Source organism: Portunus trituberculatus, chromosome 14 (assembly GCF_017591435.1).
Source record: "Portunus trituberculatus isolate SZX2019 chromosome 14, ASM1759143v1, whole genome shotgun sequence".
NCBI lineage: Eukaryota > Metazoa > Arthropoda > Malacostraca > Decapoda > Portunidae > Portunus > Portunus trituberculatus.
The window spans coordinates 9,403,934-9,421,683 of record NC_059268.1 but is presented as its reverse complement, the minus strand read 5'-3'; the positions used below and the strand labels follow the sequence as shown (position 1 = coordinate 9,421,683).

General features: G+C 38.4%; 1 protein-coding gene across 3 annotated transcripts in view; it reads right to left on the bottom strand.

Annotated features, from left to right (window-relative positions):
- Window positions 1-12,552: 12,552 nt before the first annotated feature.
- LOC123503619 overlaps window positions 12,553-17,750 on the bottom strand; it is a 21,932-nt gene continuing 16,734 nt past the window's right edge. For all 3 annotated transcript variants that reach the window (XR_006674547.1, XR_006674548.1, XM_045253543.1), the window contains exon 8: window positions 12,553-12,766. The gene's annotated coding sequence lies outside the window, so the exon portion shown is untranslated. The remainder of the gene's footprint in view (window positions 12,767-17,750) is intronic.

Here is a 17,750-nt window from a genome sequence, read left to right as displayed (position 1 = left end):
CTTTCTTTTGTAAGTCATGGACGAGGAGGAAAAAATAAGAAAAAAGAGAACATGAAGAAAAGGAGAAGAGGAGGAAAAGGAGGAGGAGGAGAAGTAGGAAAGTAAAAAGAAAGAAGAGGATTGGAGGAGGAAATGACGTGGATGGGAGTGGCTCTAAATTTTGTTCTCCCTCATCCTCCTTCTTCTCATTCTCCTACTTTTTTTCATAATTTCTTCTGTTATCACCACCACCATGCCCATTACTACTACTACTACTACTACTACTACTATTACTACTACACCACCACCGTCAGTGTTAGTGGTGACCGCCGCAAGAAAATCACCCTGTCATCACCCTGTCATGGTCCGGAACACGCTTGCTTTACTGCTTTACACCATAACATAGCACGCGTGTTTTCTTTACCGTCCAGGCTGCAAGACCTCAAGCGGCTGTGAACATACACGGGCAGCAGGTCTTGAAAGGCCAGCACTGAGGAGTAACACAGAGAGAGAGAGAGAGAGAGAGAGAGAGAGAGAGAGAGAGAGAGAGAGAGAGAGAGAGAGAGAGAGAGAGAATATCTTTACTGCATCAACATTACTACCATCACCACCACCGCCAATGCCACCACCACCACCATCAATCTACTGTATGGACTATACTTTCAAAAGACTGTATAATATATAGCTATAGTATACGCGGCACCTGGTTTATGATTATAAGTTTTTAAATGGTTCTGGTGGTAAATGAACAAAATTTCTACACTAAAGAAAAAAAAACTGAGGACCAGACTAATTACCTTTGAAAACAGTCGTGATGGGAGAGCAGTGTCGGAATACAAACTCAGAGTAACTGCAGAGAAAATTAAGCTTCCCAAGTCACGCAGGCTAAAGGATACCTATAGCGTGGATCCTCTACCCACTTGTAGCCCCCGCCTACAGCGCGAAGGAGGTCAAATTGTCTACCTCCTGGCTAGGATACGTACTGTTAATCCTTAAAGTAAACTTCACCATAATAGGGCTATGGCGTGGAGGAGGGGGAAGATAAGGAGGAAGAGGAAGAGGAGGAGAAACAGCAGTAACAGCAGTTGGACTTTACGCTGTTGCAGGTGATGACTATGCTGTGAGGGAAATAAAATAGAATATATGGAAATATAAAAAGAGGAGGAGGAGGAGGAGGAGGAGGAGGAGGGGAGAAGAAGAAAAAGAAAAAAATGATAATAATAAGGATAACGAAAATCTTAACGATGAATAAGAAAACGAAGAGAAAGAAACAGGAAGACAAGGATAGCGTCGAAAAGAGAAAGAAAATGGTAACAATGATAGCGAGGAAGAGAAGAACGAAGGGGAGGAGGTAGGAGTAGGAGGAAAAGGAAGAGGAGGAGGTGACAAGAATGACATTGTTAAGTCGGTGTTGACACAAGGCAGGGCTAAAGGTGAGGCGCGGATGTGTATTGTCGCGTGTGTGTCGCAAGGAGTGAGTGAGTGAGTGTGCACAAAGGTGACAGTTGTGAAGTGCTCTTGTGTGTGTGTGTGTGTGTGTGTGTGTGTGTGTGTGTTACCCGAGAGAGAGAGAGAGAGAGAGAGAGAGAGAGAGAGAGAGAGAGAAGTAGCTGGAGACGTGATGTTTGTCCTACATAGGCGAGAGGCAATTACTACTACTACTACTACTACTACTACTACTACTACTACTACTACTACTACTACTACTACTACTACTACCACTACTGTCAGCACAATACTTATCATGAACAACAATAATGTGAAGACAAAACAAGACTTTTTTCCTTCTTTGTTTGTTATATACTTGTACAATCAAACAGTTAAAAGCTTTCCACAATCTGATTAAACATACATGGCTGTCAGGAATATAAGAGTTTTCTGGTGGAGTTTAATGGCTTAGTAGTGTAACAGTAACAGTGATACATATATACATTCTTTGTTCGATGCTCACACACCAAATGAGTGACACAAGAGGAAAAGAGTGAAACTTACAAATAACCCCAATGTTCCGCTACCGAGGTGAATTAAAACAGAAAGAGTGAGGGGAGGGGCGATAGAAGTGATGGTGAACAAAATGGATGTTTGATTTATGGTTCCAGTTTCATTCTCTCATGAACTACAAAGAGTGTATTCGTATGTAGCCTACGTCAGTAGATATTCATTGGCAGCATTGCATTAATGGTTTTATCACACGGACAACCTTATTAGCATCTTGCCCGGCATCTTGATACCAGTATTGATGGCTAGATGCCGCTAACCACGAGACGCCAGCAGATGCAGAACCTTATGTTTTGTCTAAGTACAAGTCTCGACGCCAGCGATCATCTTTCCACCAATACTGGCATCTTTATTAACATTCCCTCGGCTGATGGAGTATATTATATAGTCCAAGGATGCTCCTGCCACCCTCCGTGACATCTATCAGGAAAACAAGTGTCTGTGATACCAGGGATGCAAACTATTCGAAAATAAATATATAAGAGAAATTTCAAGAATTTACGAAAGCTCTGAAGGAGTATCCCAACACGGGACTTGTAACGCCTATTCTTTTTTCTTTTGTGCTCCATATACGTTTGACATCCAACTTTTGTGTTGAATCAAAGTAAGGTCAGTGGACATTTTTCACAAATGCAAACATATATATATATATATATATATATATATATATATATATATATATATATATATATATATATATATATATATATATATATATATATTCTGATATTTATCCATTATTCAGCAAAAAAAATCAATAAATCAATAAATAAAATAGTAAAATAGAATGTTGGGTGTCTACCTAAATATTTCAGTGACCAAAGTAAAAACAATTTAGTTTAATAGATTAAATCCAATTCCAGTAAAGCGTCTACTGAGGCCATGTTTTTTTTTTTTTTTTTTTTTTCTGGCTGCATCGCTCCGAAGACTATCGATGCCAATGGATATCTTTTCCGCGTACGTACAATAGGAAGAGCGCTTCTTACCATTTCTGGCGGCTAGAATCCACCAGAAAATGCCCGTGTCTTAGCACCTTTACATACACACACAAACACATGCAGAGAGAGAGAGAGAGAGAGAGAGAGAGAGAGAGAGAGAGAGAATTGTCATTCAATATCTATTAGATAAAGAAAGAAAACATCAAAGAAAATATAACAGCACATAGAGTTAGGATTATAAGAGAAAAAGGAAAAGAAAGCAAGTACTTTACCAAGAACGAGTCCCGTTATCTTGGAGGCTCGGAGCTTCGCGAGCAATCATGTTTCTTCCTCGAGGACAAGAGTCGAGACGCTAGCAGAACAGTCAGTAAACTCGAAGTCAGTCCTAACATGGCTCAGCTGGGCGACAGAAGGAATACATCGGAATATATTGCCATTTTCCTGGTTTCTGTGCTGACTTGAGTGCTGTGGTGATTTCACCAGACAGCAAACTCCTCTAGGAAGCCTTGGCATGCTGCAGGAGGTGATGAAGTAGTGGAAGCATCTGAAATGAGGCCCCGGTGGAACAGAACGCCGGCAGACTGAACTGCAGGAGTATGTTGTGTTGCGCGGATAACCTAATTACTTTATCATTCTGGTGTTAGGTGAGTTTGATTTCAATATTTCGTCATACTTTATAATTGTGGTTCTTCAAGGTTTGTTTTTATGTGATAATTCTCTCTCTCTCTCTCTCTCTCTCTCTCTCTCTCTCTCTGCTGAAGGTGATCAGGTTTAGAATGCTAGTGAGCCTGAACGGTTCTACATGAGTTGGGCGAGGTAAATGAATTAATATAATGTCAAGGAGATATTTTCCATAAATCATACGGTAAATATTTACAAGAGGGTCTTCCTTTGCCAATGGCCGTTGGTCTCCTTAGGGCTTAGACCTTTTCAGGACATGCACAATTTGGTTTATTCTGGTATTCGTGACTAACTAAATCAAAGCAACCTTAATCGAGGCTAATCAAACCTAAGCTAATCTAACCTATCTAAACCTAATCTTAAGTCTGTTTTGGGCATGATATGTTCATTTTCAAAAACATCAATAAACATCAATATGAGTTAGTAACAGCTATGTATGCCAAAAAAAAAAACTACATAGACATGATGTACAGTGAGTATACTACCACAAAATGCAATTGTATAAACAAAACAACATTAGCCAATCTGACTTCCCCCTCCCCCCCTAATCCTTGAATTGATCTGGTGGTTAAAGTCTAGAATTGGTCCTTCTTAGTAGTACATAAAACTATTACATGTTGTCTGAATAATCACTTGTCATTTTAGGTGGATAGATTCAGTGATGGTTGGGTTGGTAGATCATCAGATGGATAGATTGAGGATGGTGGATCATTAGTTTGGTAGATAGGCAATGGTGGATTGATGAGTGGATATCATGTTGGGTAAAATGATCCTGGTTATTTCAGTGGTAGCATCCAAGCCAGCAAACTATCAAATTGTCTCATTGCATTAATTGTATACAGCATAAAAGAACAAATTTCAGAAATATGGCTGCTGAAGCTTTATGTAAAGTTGGATCGTGGAATAAAAAAAAACTATTTTATTAATAAAGATAGTTTGTACATTAACCTATTGACTGCTATTTGTTGCATCTTTCCTTGATTACTAATGACTCAGACTTCTTTTGTTGTATGCCACCTCCAATCTTTTAACTGGGTAGATATTATAAAATCTATTTTAAAGATTTAAAGGTGGAGTTTGTTGGTTTTAGTTCTGGTATCCATCACATCTAATGCTCTTCAGAACATCATCCAATCCAACAGCAGTAACGTCCCAGTAAACACATTAAATTCACCAACCAGAGTGAGACTCAATCTGTTGACCTTAGCAATACCAGGCCAGTGCATAACCACAGTACTAGCTAGAGGCTATGAATTTTTTCTGATAATTAATTATTTTGCAGCAGAAGAGCTAAAAGTCCATATGGGGCGGCAGTGGTCCAGTTAGACCACATGCACTTTAGAGCTGAGAGGTCATAAGATGCATAGGTTCAATTCCTGGCCACAATCAGAGGATAAGGAGGACATCCCTTAGGAATAAAGTTTCCCAGATGCCCTATCCACTTCATTAAGGTAAGAATTCCGAGATAAGAGTATAAATCAATAGTAAAATTTGGCTGAAACAACTAAGGACCTGTTTCTTTAAACTGATGATCATAACAGGACACTCGGGTGTAAGGTCACTTGTCCCAGGGGCAAATGCTTATCCTTAGTTATAAGTATATTTTCTTTAATACTGATCCTAAAGTAATGTGACTTCCAGTTTAGAAAGCACCCATTCTACTCCATTTTTAATAATTTTTTGTTTAACTCATTGATATCTTCGTTTATTCTGCAGTATTACAATATATCCTCAACTGCTCCACAACAGTCTTTAATGTGGGTAGGTCACTGGCAGCAGCTTGTGCACCCACAACTCCTGTCTTGTCTTGCCTCACCTGCCCCTTACTACTCTCCCAAACCTCCCAAAAGATGTTCTTCCATTGTGTCCAGAAGTTCCATAAATGTTATTCCTTGCATTTACACTTGGCTTTGGATTGGACTTTCCTTACTGAATCTGATATTCCTCTTTTAGATATTTTGGTAAAACTTTTGCCATTGCCTTAGGGCTTAGACATATCAAAAGCTTTTTATAGAATCTGACACAAAGCTTTGATCTCCAAACTACCCTCCTATGGATTCTATCCTTCTCTGCAATTTCAGCTCAAGTTTCCTAGCTGATTGTTCTATTGCTGTTGTGTTAGATGGCTACTGTTCTCCTAAACCTATTAACAGTGATGTTCCTCAAGGTTCTGTCATATCACCCACTCTCTTCCTATTATTCATCAATGATCTTCAAAACCAAACTTCTTGCTCTATCCACTCCTACACCTAAGCAGATGATACCACCCTACACTTTTCCATGTCTTTTCAGAGATGACCAATCCTTCAGGAAGTCAACAGATCACATATGGACACCATAGAATGCCTGACTTCTGATCTCTAAAATTTTTGATTGGAGCAAAGAAATTTAGTAGTGTTCAGTGTCTCAAAGACTCAATTTCTTTATCTATCAACTCTATACAACCTTCCAGACAATTATCCCCTCTTCTTCATTGACACTCAACTGCCACCCTCTTCTACACTGAATATCCTCAGTTTGTCCTTTACTCTCGTCTCTTGCTAAAACAGCTTCTATGAAGTTAGGCATTCTGAGTCGTTTCTATCAGTTTTTCCTAGCCCTCCCCACCCAGCTGGTAACTGTACAAATTGCCTTATTCGTCCATGTATAAAGTGCTCTTCACATATATGGGGATGGTACCACTCATGTCTTATTACATAGGGTGGAATCAAAAGCTTTTCATCTTATCAATTCCTCTCCTTTGACTGACTGTCTTCAGCCTCTTTCTCACTGCCACAATGTTGCTTTTATACTGCTATTTTCATACCAACTGCTCTTCTGATCTGTTAACTTTTGTATTGTTCTACTTTGTCTGGTGTCCATGCTTGTGATATTACCTCCTACACTTGTTGTCTGTGTTCTAAATTTTACTTCTAATTATGTTGCTCCTCCCTTTTTATGTTTTCCTAGCCTATGTACGTACCTCTTCAGTTTAATTTAGTCAGTCCTCTCCTTCACCCTGAACATATCTTACTTCCCCCTATCTTCATGTTTCTTATATCTCTCACGTCTTTTGGGTTCCATTTTTTTGTTTAATCTATAAATAACTACACATTTTTGTCCACTGTCTCACAAGCAACTGATTCTTGTTACTTAATAACTAATTCCTTGATTGAGTCAACCTTTTCTCTCTTTTGAGATTCTATGATCTCTGAAAATTATTTCTGCCTTTTTTCTTTTTAATTTTTGATGTCCATCTCCATCACATTTTTTCAACGTTTTCTGTTTACATTATTTTCAGTTTTACACACAGCCTTCAAGGATTTGTTTTCTCCTTCCAGGTCATGACTTGTATCATTGTTTCCATCTTTGTTACTCTATTAATTTTAATTAAGTTATGGACCACTTCATTCATTACTTTTTCTTTTCAAGTTTTGCATTTTTTGTTTCAGTTTACTGTTCTGAAATCCTTATATGGATTTTTTTTTTTTTGCCAAGGGCAAAAAAAAAAAAAAAAAAAAAGTAAAAAAGACCCACTTGAGTGCTGGCTCTCTAAAAAGTGCAAAAAGTGCCAAAACCGTCAACCAGAATTAGGGGAGCAAATGCCTGGATACCTCCCTCTTAAAAGAAGACAAGTTGTAGGAATTCGGAAATATAGATGCAGGGAGGGAGTTCCAGAGTTTACCAGTGAAAGGGATGAATGATTGAGAGTACTGGTTAACTCTTGCATTAGAGAGTTGGACAGAATAGGGATGAGAGGAAGAAGAAAGCCTTGTGCAGCGAGGCTGCAGGAGAAGGGGAGGCATGCAGTTAGCAAGATCAGTAGAACAGTTACCATGAAAATAGCGATAAAATATAGAAAGGGATGCAACATTTCGGCGGTGAGAAAGAGACTGAAGACAGTTAGTCAGAGGAGGGAGTTGATGAGACGAAGAGCTTTCGATTCCACCCTATCAAGCAAAGCTGTGTGACTGGAACCCCCAAACATGCGAAGAGTACTCCATACAGGGACGGATAAGGCCCTTATACAGAGTAAGCAGTTGGAGGGCGAGAAAACTGTCGGAGACGCCTCAGAACACCTAACTTCATAGAAGCTGTTTTAGCAAGAGATGAGATGTGAAGTTTCCAGTTAAGATTATGAGCAAAGGACAGACCGAGGATATTCATTGTGGAAGAGAGAGACAGTTGAGTGTCATTGAAGAAGAGGGATAGTTGTCTGGAAGGTTGTGTCGAGTTGATAGATGGAGGAATTGAGTTTTGAGGCATTGAAAACTACTAGATTTTCTCTGCCCCAATCGGAAATCTTAGAAAGATCGGAAGTCAGGCGTTCCGTGGCGTCCCCGCGTGATCTGTTGACTTTCTGAAGGGTTGGACGTCTCTGAAAGAACGTGGAAAGATGTAGGGTGGTATCATCAGCGTAGGAGTGGATAGGGCAAGAAGTTTGGTTAAGAAGGTCATTAATGAATAAAAGAAAGAGTGGGTGACAGGACAGAACCCTGAGGAACACCACTATTAATAGGTTTAGGAGAAGAACAGTAGCCGTCTACCACAGCAGCAATAGAGCGGTCGGAAAGGAAACTTGAGATAAAGTTGCAGAGAGAAGGATAGAAGCCGTAGGAGGGCAGTTTTGAAATCAAAGCTTTATGCCAGACTCTATCAAAAGCTTTTGATATGTCTAACGCAACAGCAAAAGTTTCACCGAAATCTCTAAAAGAGGATGACCAAGACTCAGTAAGGAAAGCCAGAAGATCACCAGTAGAGCGACCTTGACGGAAGCCATACTGGCGATCAGACAGAAGATTGTGAAGTGACAGATGTTTGAGAATCTTCCTATTCAGGATAGATTAAAAAACTTTAGACAAGCAAGAGATTAAAGCTATAGGACGGTAGTTTGAGGGGTTAGAACGGTCACCCTTTTAGGAACAGGCTGAATGTAGGCGAACTTCCAGCAGGAAGGAAAGGTAGAAGTCGATAGACAAAGTTGGAAGAGTTTGGCCAGGCAAGGTGCAAGCACAGAAGCACAGTTTTTGAGAACAATAGGAGGGACCCCATCAGGTCCATAAGCCTTCCGAGGGTTTAGGCCAGCAAGGGCATGGAAAACATCATTACGAAGAATTTTGATTGTAGACATGAAATAGTCAGAGGGAGGAGGAGAGGGAGGACAAGCCCAGAATCGTCCAAGGTGGAGTTGTGAGCAAAGGTTTGAGAAAAGAGTTCAGCTTTAAGATAAGATAAGATAAGATAAGATAACTTTATTATCAAATTGTAACATAGTAGTATACAAAATGAAATTCTTTGTGGTACTGAGCTCATAGTAACAATAAAAATCATAAGAATCAGATTGTAAATGATTGATATAAAAAAGAAAATAGTACATTAGAGTTAGTACTGTATAGTATAATCGCCAACAAGCTGAGTACACTTGCATGTCCAAACACATGAATGAATGCATAAACATACTATTACTGTTTTACACATACATACAAATACACTTAATTCATACATACATACACCTATATAATTATACAAATATAACTCTGTAATGAGATAGATTAAGCAGAAATTGTGAATACTTAAAAAAGTTCTTGACATAAGGGTGAATCATTACATGTTTCATGGATTTGCATTGTTAAAAAGTAAAATACTCATAGGAACGAAGGACTTCTTGTACCTGTTTGTACGCTGTTGTGGGAGTGCTAACCTTCTTCCAGACCTTAAAACTTATAGCAACTGTGTAGTGGGTGGGTGTCATCCTGCATGATCTTGTTAGCCTGTTTTAAAACACCTTCTTGATATAAATTTTCCAGTGGTTCAGTATCTGCCCCAAGTTTCCTTGACTTTTTAACAATTCTATTAAGCCTATTTTTGTCTTTGTTTCTTAGTTTCTCATACCATGTGGTCAGTGAAAAGTTGATTACTGATTCGATTATTGACTTATAAAAGAGAGAAATGATCTTCCTATCAATATGTAAGTTATTTAGCAATCTCATGAAGTGAAGACGTTGATTGCATTTCTTGAACACCAGGTCAGTGTTTTCCTTTCCTTTAAGCTGATTATCAATCACATATCCCAAGTACTTGAAATTATCTACTCTCTCAACAATTTCCTCATTTATGATAATATTGTCTGGTGTTACTTGATTTTTTGTCCTGAAATCTATTATCATTTCTTTTGTCTTTTTTACATTCAATTCTAAGAAATTACTTTTACACCAATCTACGAAAAATCTACCTGTGCATAAAAATTCTCACAATCATCATTAAAAATTTTCCCTGTAATAACAGTATCATCAGCATACTTGATAATGGAACAATCACTAAACAAGCTCCTACAGTCGTCTGTATACAGAATGAACAAAACTGGTGATATAACACAACCTTGAGGTGAACCTGTGTTAGTGATAATAATGTCAGACTTCACATCATTTATCTTGGTATACTGTTGTCTATGGGTTAGGAAACTACAGATCCACTTTAAGAGACAACAGTTTACATTCATTGTCATCAATTTATGTAATAAAATGTGAATTTGCATTGTGTTGAAGGCAGAGCTGAAATCAATGAATAATAATCTAATTTGGGTATTTTGTTTATCTACATGCTCACTGATGTCATTTAGTAAAGTTAGGCTAGCATCCTGAACGCTTCTATTTGCTTGATATGCAAATTGAAAAGGGTCAATAACATTGTTAGTGTTTTCACAAAGGTAGGTTGTCAGTATGTCCTCCAGGCATTTGACAATATTAGAAGTTAGAGCAACTGGTCTAAAATTATTATATTCTTTAGGAAAACTAACTTTAGGGATGGGCTTAATTTCTGTCATTTTCCAGTAAGCAGGCACAACTCCTTGGTCTATAGAAGCTTGAAACAGTGTGTGCAACACAGGTGCCAGTTGGTTCGCACAGTACTTGAGTGCCTTCGCTGGCACTCCGTCAGGCCCTGTCGCTTTGCCAGCCCTCACACGTTTTAATGACTTTACCACTTGATCATGTGTTATTATTATTCTTTCATCTCTTCTCGATTCAATGGCTCTCATCACATTATTTCGTTCTTCACTAAAATCACTATTTTCAAACCTAGCAAAAAAGCAATTTAAGTCGTTGGCAAACGTTTCGCTGTTGTCTGGTTCAAGTGTATTCATTTTCTTGTTATACCCACAAAGAGTTTTCAAACCTTTCCATGCATCTTTTACCCGATTTGTACTAAATAAACCTTCGATCTTTTCTTTATATATCTTTTTAGACTCTGTTATTTTCTTATTTACTTGTTTTTGGATGGTTTTCTGTTGGATTCTATTTCCATTTTGCGCTAGTCTACGTTTTTCATTAAGCATCAATTTCAGATCTTTATTTATCCATGGCTTGTTGTTTGGAAAGACCTTTATTCTTTTCGAAGGTACCAACATGTCAAAACAGAAATGGAAATATGAGTTGAAAATGTCTAAGTTGGTGTTAACATCCGCTCCGTTTTCTATGAGTAGAGACCAGTCAGTACACTCAAAACAGGCTTGCATTTTCATTGTATTTTCCTCGTCCCATTAAAGCCAAAGCTGGTGGTGAACATTGAAATCTCCAAGAATGGAAATCTCAGCGAAAGGGTAGAGGGACAGAATGTGCTCCACTTTAGAAGTTAAGTAGTCGAAGAATTTACTATAGTCAGAAGAGTTAGGGAGAGATAAACAGCACAGATGAATTTAGTTTGAGAGTGACTGTTAAGTCGTAGCCAGATGGTGGAAAATTCGGAAGACTCAAGAGCGTGGGCACGAGAGCAAGTTAAGTCGTTGCGTACATAGACGCAACATCCAGCTTTGGAATGAAAATGAAAATAGAGAAAGTAGGAGGGAACAGAGAAGGGGCTACTGTCAGTTGCCTCAGACAGCTGTGTTTCGGTGAGGAAAAGAAGATGGTTTAGTAGAGGAGAGGTGGTGTTCCACAGATTGAAAATTAGATCTAAGACCGTGATGTTGCAGAAGTTAATGTAGGAAAAGTTGAGGGAAGTGTCAAGGCATTTGTGGTCTTCAACAGGAGAGGTGTCCGACCTGGGGACATTTTTGGTCACCTCCCCAGAGGGGACTCCGAGGCATTTATTTTGGGTCCCATTTTCCTTTTAAATTTTTATTTGGAGTGAAGGGTGTATGTGTGGTAAGTGCATGTAGTTTTGTGTGAAGGAGAGTTGTCTTTAGAGGGTAGGCAGTGTTTTTATATTCGTGGCCTCCACCATGGCCGATGTGTGTGTTGCTTTGTCTGGGCTATCTTGTGTGGGATTACTGGCATGGTTTATAGGTATATAAAAGATTATTATTGCTTAAAGTGCGATGTGTAAGTGTATGGTGTTTTGTCTAGGCTATCTTGTGTGGGATTTGCAGTCTATTATAGAGATATAGATAATTATTACTAAAGCCACATTTATAATTGTTGCATTTCCTTGTATAGTATATTTGTTGCGTGTCTGCATGCCATATCTTCATTCTGTAGTATAACATTGTTGTTTCTGATTGCAGTAATGAGTGCACATGTGCATTTGGCTGTTGCCTCATTCACTTTTATTCATGAAAATATAGCCAGCTGAAGGAAAAACGGCATTGGTGGGTTTAAAAATTCAATGCAAGTAGGGAGCTGTACAGTGGATCAAGTCTGTTGCTCGACTTTAAATACCAGTATATGAATGGATTGTATAAAAACTTTACAAGTTGACACGAGTCTCCTGTATGAGTTTTGTACCTCCTTTAAAGTGGTGGAATCGGCCTATTGTGTATCATGGTTGTATTTTGACATGCTATGGTGCAATGATCTGTGTGAGACAGCATGTCTGGGCTACCATATGTTGGATTTACTGGCCTGATACACACAAAGTGATAGATTTTTGTAAAGTCTGTATGTGTGCTTGCTTTGTCTGGGGTTCTCTTATGTGGAATTGCAAGTCTAGTATACTAGAGATGGATACATAGGTGATGTCTGATATAGGAAAATACAGTACCTTACTTTTAATACTGCTTTATTCATCAGAAATAAATTTTATTGATTACATTTTGTTGGTGGTTCTCCAGAATATATCCCTAACCCTTATTTGCTTGCAGGATTGATACTTGGGGTGAAGGACTGCATACTACCTTGATGCAAGAAATTTAAGGCTGCCACCTCTTTCTTACGCTGACAGTTGATTTGTGCCACAGCCCACCAGTCCCTTCAAACCTGGGTAGTTGGAAGGAAGCAGGTGATTAGTGTTGAGGAGTAGAGTGGATGGCAGGAGTTTAAGCCTGAAGAGATGCTGAAGGAAAGCTATAGTGGATGATGAAACTTGGTGCTTGCTAACCCTGTAGTCTTGGCAGAATTGGTTCTGTGTGATGTCAGTGAGTTGAAGAGAAGGGAGTGGATAATGAACACTGCTGCCTGTGTCAACTATGCCCTTAAGTGAAGTGCCCTGACTGCTGCCTGTGTCAACTATGCCCTTAAGTGAAGTTGTCCTGACTTAATTGCTTCATCATCACACACTTGCAGAAGATGGTGCTAAAGGATGAACCCAAATGAGCCCAGCACTAAGTGGGTGATGAAATTTGTAGTGCTGCTGTTGTGAGAGCTGGGTACACCAACTAACTCCTGCATCCAACTTTCTTCACCATGGATTTTGTGTATAAAAACTTTTGAAATTGCTAATGAGTGTTAAAAGTAATAAATAACTTAAGATTACAAAAAAAAAAAAGGGGAAGGGATATAATGAATAAAGGTGTTAATGTGTTTAGCTAACAAATTTCCCCAATTAAGGAGAAAGAAGGACCCTGAAAATAAACCAAGTTCAAGCTGTGATTTGCCGTCCCTCCCCTCAAGCTGGGAGGGTTGGACTACTTCATAGTTTTTATGTGCAATTCACAGCTAAAACTTCATCAATTAAGTTTAAACTGTGATTTGCACATGCAAGTCCTGTGGCTCTCCTCTAGCAGGGAGGGTTGGACTTCCTTATAGATACTTTGATCCTCCCTGCAAGAGGGGAGAGAGACAGGGTTTCAATGTACAAAATCTTATTTAACTTAATTGATGGGCAGGAAGGACACTGATAATAGACTAAGTTGTGATTTGCATATAAAGACCCTGACCCTCCCTGCATCTATGCAGAAGTCCAACCTTCCCTGCTTGATGGAAGGGATGGGACTCTAGCTTTTTAAAACAATATTTTCACTCCTTATACCTCTCCTGAACTGGGGAAATTGATAGCTAACTAAACACATTGTCAGTTTTCAGGGTCCTTCCTCTTCTCAATCAGAGAAATTGATATAACATGAACATCTTTGTTTTTTTCATTTCTTGTAAGTTAAACAGCATGACAAACATTTAAAACTTTCATCACATTTTTCTCTTGTTTTTTAAATTAAGTTAACTGCTCTTAGTCATTGAAGAACCTTTTTTCTTTACACATTTCAAGATGGTGATATTCAAAGTACATACAACATGATAAAAGACAGCAATGACAATCAGCTTTAAATACTTCAAACATAAAAATAATGGCTAATTAATAATACACAGTAGTATATATACTGGGTAGGCATTCAAGTATTCTTAAATTGTTTCTATTACAGGTGGCAAGGATATGGAATTGAATGAAACAAGATTGAACCTTACATGTGAGGTAGTAGTCCTGAATCACAGAAAACCGAGTTGAGGAGTGGGCAGCCCGTTCTGGCAGACTGACCTAAATGCTCGCTGACTCTGTTTTTAAGTCAGCGCAAAGTGCTACCCATATACCCAGTCTGGCAACAGGGACTAGTAAAACAAAGTCAACCAGCATAAGGTAGTTGGCAGAACGTCCTTAAAACTTTGAAGAAATTTATATATAGTTTTCTTGAACAAGTTAGTGGTGAAGCCAGGGCAGTATTTACTTGTTTTCTCAAACTAGTGGTGAAGCAGTTTTTATAGAAAAATTCCTTTTCGCCAGGGCAGTATTTACTTGTTTTCTCAAACTAGTGGTGAAGCAGTTTTTATAGAAAAATTCCTTTAAGAAAATTACTTTATTCATTATTATGAATATTTGGGCAAGCTGAGGACATTGTAAAGACAGTGTATGAGGGTTCAAATCAAACTTACTTTGAAGCTGAAACTGCAATAGCTAAAGAAGCTAATAATACCAAGGCCAGAAAATGTGGGTTTACCGTAAATGGAGGTGGAAAGTCCATTGTTGATCTTTTTAATGTTTTGGTCAAGGAAGGAGATTTCTGAGTATTTCAGGTTCCATAATAAACTTGATATTATATCGTTTCAAATTGAGGTAATGCAAGAATTGGTCTGCATGTGATTCTTAGTAAAAAATTAGAAAGGAGTCAACATATTGTCTATATAAAACCACCATCAATTACCACAGTTGCTAAAGAAATCTATATATTCCATTTCTAGGTGGTGCTTAAAAAATCAGAAAAGGATCTTCATGAAAGCTTGCATTTTTCCTGACAAACATTTTAAGATTGTTGCCACCAAAAGTTTCTGAATACGAAATTTTTGTTTTAAGGACGTTCTGCCAACTACCTAATGCTCATCGACTGTTCATTGTTTTAATTGTCCCAATTCCCAGGTTGGGTGTGTGGGTAGCACTGCGCTCACTTAAAAATTGAGTCAGCAAACATTTAGGTCAGTCTGCCAGAACAGGCCATCCAATTCTGGACCACTGCCTCACATGTAAAGAACATGTTGAACCACCTGCAATAGAAACTGGAATCTTTAGTATATTGCTGAGCCTTTAGTTGTGAATTATATATATCAATCTAACCACTATATACTGTATATAAATTTATATTCATATCCATTTTGTTATTTTTTGACCACTGAAGATATGTCAAAATTTTTGTAGTATAAAAAAAAGATGATGCTCATTGCTGCTGTCTTTATCATTGATTTCCTCTTGAAACTAAGATTAAGGAATTAGCCCATATCAGATATATTACAACATGCATCATTGTTATCAATTTTACAGAAAAGTACATTATAACTCGTGTTAATTCAACTCAATTAACAACGCAAGTCATATTCAAGGAGATATAATGCGATTTTAATTGAGTTATTTAATCATATCTCCTTGAATATGAAGTCACCTTAAATATCATTTGATTTTTATGAGTTCGAATAATGCAATTTTGATTTAAGGCAACGATATTTAAGGAGATATTTAAATAACTCATCATGCACACCCATGCTGCTTCTGGAGGGAACCATACTGGGATGGAGCAACTTCCAGCTGTGAAATGGTATCCATGAACATATAGGGAGATGTTATTGCCATGGTAACAAGGTTGCTAGCAGGTTGCTGGTAAAACCACCTCCTGAGGAGATGTTACTTTCTCTTAAATGTATGTTCACAAGACCACATTTTTATTAGTTTTTTTTACTAGCCTTACCACCAAGAAAGGATAGTTTTGTGATGCTCAAAGCAAAATCTTGCATGGAACATAGAAGACAAAACAGGAAATGAGGAGGCATTTGTCTGATTAGCAGTGATGCTTCTTCTGGTGACACTCTTTAGCTTTTGTGTTACTCTCGTCACAATATTTGTGTTTCTGCCCCTGTATTGACTGCTACAATGAATATCACACTTTTATATTCATATATGATCATGCCATAGTATATCCATTATAGCAGGCAATAAAGGGACTGAAACAAATATTGTGGTGAAAGCAACACACAAGCTAAACAGGAAAAGAAAAAGAGAAGCGGCCACCGCCGACTAGACAAATTCCTCCTCGTCTCCTGCTTTGTTTACGGTGCTCCATAGATGATTTCATTTTGTGCATCACAAAATAATCCTTTCTTGGTGGTAAGGCTTGTAAAAAGCTAATAGAAAAATGTGGTCTTGTGAACATAAATGTATATATGAGACTTCACTCCTCAGTCTGGAGCTAACATGCACTGAGTGGATCATTTCCCTACATTTTCACCCTATGTCCTATCCTATGGCATCCAAGCATCCTTCAATTTCCTCACTGAAAAATTATTCAAAGAAATCAAGAAAGACTGTGACCACTGAAAAGAAGTTGGAACTTACTATCACTATGCTAGGGGAGAAAAGACCTCGGTGATTCTCCAGTGTGACAGGACACTGTGTACCATCAGAGCTAATGAAATAAGCACGTTTTATTGTTTCTGTGATCAATTAGTGATATATTAATAGTTTTTTATGGTTTGAATAACAAAATCTCCAAAATAGGCAGAATTTCCTAATGGCCAGGAATATAATACCCCTATTACCATTGTTTTCTTTGGGGAAATTATATTTGAATAATGAATAATGCCATTATCTCCAGGAACTTAACCCTTGAGTTGTTAGTCTACTCTTGGTTAACGTGAAGGTTACGTTCCTGGAGATGTTGCATTTTTCAAACAATTTTCTCATAGAAAACAATGGTAATAGGGGGGATTATGTTTCCAGTTGCTGAGAAAGTCTGCCAATTTTGATGGTTTTGTTACTCAAACATCACCAGGTCATGGAAACAAAAATTTCATCAGCTCTGATGGTATGCAATATGCTCTCCCTCAGTCCCGCTGCATGGATAACAACTGAGGTCTTTTCTCCCCTTTCTCCCCTAGCATACCGATCTAACATCTCCAACTTCTTTTCAGTGATTACAGTCTTCCATGATTTCTTGGAATCACTTTCCTGTTAGGAGGTTGAGGGACTCTTGACACTCACAGTAAATGACACTAGGTGAAAACAGAGAAGTGATCCACCCACAGTGCATGTTACCTCCAAACTGAGTGAGGAGTGAGTACTAGAAGGAACAGAGCATCCCTGACAACCCACAGTGCATGTTCCTCCAAACTGAGTGAGGAATGAGTACTATGAGAAGGAACAGAGCATCTCTGAACTATCACTCGTGCCAAGGAGTAAAGGTGAGCCCACGCATCTTATGGGCCATCAAATACGGTAAATGTATATATATGAGACAATAACACCTCCTCAGGAGGTGGTTTTACCAGCAGCAACCTCATTACCATGGCAGCAATGTTCCCCCATGTGTTTGTGGATACCATTTCACGGGCAGGATTTTTTTTTTTTCTATGGCCTATAGTGCCTGTAGGTATACTTGAGGTATGTATGGGAAGCACTGTTCAGCTTCCACCCAATAGTGCAGGCAATTTTATTTATAGTGGTAACCATGTTAGGCCCCATATTACCACCGAAGCACATCTTTGGTGTAAC